Genomic DNA, 4,089 nt, shown 5'->3' with positions numbered 1-4,089 from the left:
AAAAAAGAACTCTTTGCAAATGGTAAATTCAACCTTCTCTGTTGAATTTAACCGAAGCTCTTCCTTTATAAACTCTGACGTGTCTCACCGCCTACCGGCTCAATTTTACACCAATCAGAAGCGAAACGCATTTCAGCCACGCCCAACCCCGAGGACCGCAATATGCGGTCAAGTCAGACAACAAAAATCAAAGAGTTTCCGATTATATCTGTGAAAATAAAACGCATAACTTTTACGTAAACCTTTCACCATAATGCAGAATGCTCTGGATGGAAGCTATTTTAAGAGTTATGCCCGTGTTTCTGTCTGTCCATAAAACAGCACAGGTCATGACAAAGCTATATGTCAAAGGTCAAGGTCAAATCAGAGACTATCATTTCCTGTTTGTGGCAATATCTTCAACATGTGAGGAGCAGCTTAAATCAGACTTGGGAGATAAAGTTAGCAGACCACCCTCTCAAAGCAGGTGATGTCAAGGTCACAGGTCAAGGTTAAATTAGCAGTCACCACTTAAAATGCATTCATGATCACATCTCAGGAACTGGATGAGACAATAAAACATGATTTTCAGTGTAGAGTTCTGCTCTCCTGTGGATTAAAAAAATTGCACCAGTTCTCTGAAGTTAATGACATCTTGTTAAATCATTAGCAAGTGAATGTGAGGGAGTGCAATTGTTTAGGTTTCATTTTTGTAAGATTATCAAAAGTAAAAAGTTATAAGCAATAATTAAGATAAACTAGTTTGTTGGAAAGCATACTTCTATACGTCTAATTGTTTGAATTAAACAGTAATAATTCTTGAGTTTGAGCTTTCAGTCACCCAAGGTCAAAGGTCATGTGACCAAAAGAAAGGCGATATACAACTTTATATTAGTGTTAAATAGTTACCTCAGTACACTGTACTTCCACTGCAAGTAAAGATACTGCATTTTCATATCATCTGTGATATTACAGTTTTTGCTGATTGCTTATACACATTTTGCAAAATTTGTCTCACTGTGTCAAAACTCTACACACAAGCTCTACACACCCTAACCCTAACACTTGTTGTAAAACCTCTCACAGCTCTGTTAAAATGAAACCCTACAATCAAAGCCTAACAATCCCTTCTTAAAATGTCATTCTAGCAACAAAATCATACACACATGCACCATTTTGAAACACTTTTAAATCAACAACAACACACTGATGTGTTTTACACAAAACACTGAAGTCAATATATTTTTATTTACTTTTTCTCAAACAAGAGGTAAAAGTTACAGTATTTAGCAACAAAATTATTTCGCTGTTCTGTTTTTTTTTCAAAGAAATAGAAATTTCTTATGAATACCTAAAGAAAAATAGAGTACTGTGCAGTTCAAATTCAAAACCCAAATCAAAACAATGAAAACAGTGTTTACAGTACTGTAGTTTACATACACTCAACAAAAATATAAACGCAACACTTTTGGTTTTGCTCCCATTTTGTATGAGATGAACTCAAAGATCTAAAACTTTTTCCATATACACAATATCACCATTTCCCTCAAATATTGTTCACAAACCAGTCTAAATCTGTGATAGTGAGCACTTCTCCTTTGCTGAGATAATCCATCCCACCTCACAGGTGTGTCATATCAAGATGCTGATTAAACACCATGATTAGTGCACAGGTGTGCCTTAGACTGTCCACAATAAAAGGCCACTCTGAAAGGTGCAGTTTTATCACACAGCACAATGCCACAGATGTCGCAAGATTTGAGGGAGCGTGCAGTTGGCATGCTGACAGCAGGAATGTCAACCAGAGCTGTTGCTTGTGTATTGAATGTTCATTTCTCTACCATAAGCCGTCTCCAAAGGCGTTTCAGAGAATTTGGCAGTACATCCAACCAGCCTCACAACCGCAGACCACATGTAACCACACCAGCCCAGGACCTCCACATCCAGCATGTTCACCTCCAAGATCGTCTGAGACCAGCCACTCGGACAGCTGCTGAAACAATCGGTTTGCATAACCAAAGAATTTCTGCACAAACTGTCAGAAACTGTCAGGGAAGCTCATCTGCATGCTCGTCGTCCTCATCGGGGTCTCGACCTGACTCCAGTTTGTCGTTGTAACCGACTTGAGTGGGCAAATGCTCACATTTGCTGGCGTTTGGCACGTTGGAGAGGTGTTCTCTTCATGGATGAATCCCGGTTCACACTGTTCAGGGCAGATGGCAGACAGCGTGTGTGGCGTCGTGTGGGTGAGTGGTTTTCTGATGTCAATGTTGTGGATCGAGTGGCCCATGGTGGCGGTGGGGTTATGGTATGGGCAGGCGTCTGTTATGGACGAAGAACACAGGTGCATTTCATTGATGGCATTTTGAATGCACAGAGATACCGTGACGAGATCCTGAGGCCCATTGTTGTGCCATACATCCAAGAACATCACCTCATGTTGCAGCAGGATAATGCACGGCCCCATGTTGCAAGGATCTGTACACAATTCTTGGAAGCTGAAAATGTCCCAGTTCTTGCATGGCCGGCATACTCACCGGACATGTCACCCATTGAGCATGTTTGGGATGCTCTGGACCGGCGTATACGACAGCGTGTACCAGTTCCTGCCAATATCCAGCAACTTGGCACAGCCATTAAAGAGGAGTGGACCAACATTCCACAGGCCACAATTGACAACCTGATCAACTCTATGCCAAGGAGATGTGTTGCACTGCATGAGGCAAATGGTGGTCACACCAGATACTGACTGGTATCCCCCCCCCCCCCCCCAATAAAACAAAACTGCACCTTTCAGAGTGGCCTTTTATTGTGGGCAGTCTAAGGCACACCTGTGCACTAATCATGGTGTCTAATCAGCATCTTGATATGGCACACCTGTGAGGTGGGATGGATTATCTCAGCAAAGGAGAAGTGCTCACTATCACAGACAGACAGGTTTGTTAACAATATTTGAGGGAAATGGTGATATTGTGTATGTGGAAAAAGTTTTAGATCTTTGAGTTCATCTCGTACAAAATGGGAGCAAAACCAAAAGTGTTGCGTTTATATTTTTGTTGAGTCTACATGGTGCGGTAACATCAGAATGGTAAATGATAAATGGACTGCATTTATATAGCGCTTTTCCATCTATATCAGAAGCTCAAAGAGCTTTACAGTGATGCCTCACAGTCACACAGACACACTCACACACCAATGTCAGAATGATATTGCACTTGACAGTACTATCCACTGTGTGGCGGCTTATGTTAAGCTTGTCCAGAAATAGCATCAACTTCTCTGGGCTCTGAGGCATCTGAGTTAGAAATCGATGTCGTGTGCTCTGGACCAAAGACGAACACCACCATTCAAATTATTGCAGTTTTTGACAATTGCTTACACACATTTAGCAAAATTTGGCTTGCTGTGTCAAAACTCTACACACAAGCAAGATAAGACACACTTGTTGTAAAACACCTCACAGCTCTGTCAAAAGGAAACCCTACAATCAAAACCTAACAGTCTCTTCTAAAAATATCATTCTAGCAACTAAATGATACACACATGCATCATTTTGAAACACTTTCAAATCAACAGCAATACACTGATGTGTTTTACACAAAACACTGAAGTCAAAATCTTTGTATTTACTTTTTCTCAAACAACAGCTGAAAGCTACAGTATTTAGCAATAAAAGTGTTATTTCCCTGCTTTATTTTTTTTTTTACAAAGAAATGGAAATTTCTTACAAATAACTAAAGAAAAATAGAGTACTGAACAGTTCAAATTCAAAACAAAGAAAACAAGTGTTTACAGTACTGCAGATTACATACATGGTACGGTAACATCAGAAGGATATTGCACTTGACAGTACTATCCACTGTGTGGTGGCTGAGGTTTGGGTGAACCCTTTGTCAACATTCTAAAAAATGAACTGCTGTCTCAGTGAGTAAAAGTGATGTAACAATTTGCATAGTTTTACTGTGATTTCACTAAGTAAAGTTATTTCAACTTACGTATGTAACTAGAGAAGTCTTGTGGCATTATGAAATAACTCAATTGAAATAAAAGAAAAAATATGCAAATTGTTACATCAGTTTTTCTCATTGAGACAGCATCTTTTTTAGAGTG

The sequence above is a fragment of the Thalassophryne amazonica genome, chromosome 10 (genome assembly GCF_902500255.1).
Source record: "Thalassophryne amazonica chromosome 10, fThaAma1.1, whole genome shotgun sequence".
Classification (NCBI taxonomy): Eukaryota; Metazoa; Chordata; class Actinopteri; order Batrachoidiformes; family Batrachoididae; genus Thalassophryne; species Thalassophryne amazonica.
The sequence above is the reverse complement of the archived record's forward strand: the minus strand, read 5'-3'. Positions refer to the sequence as shown.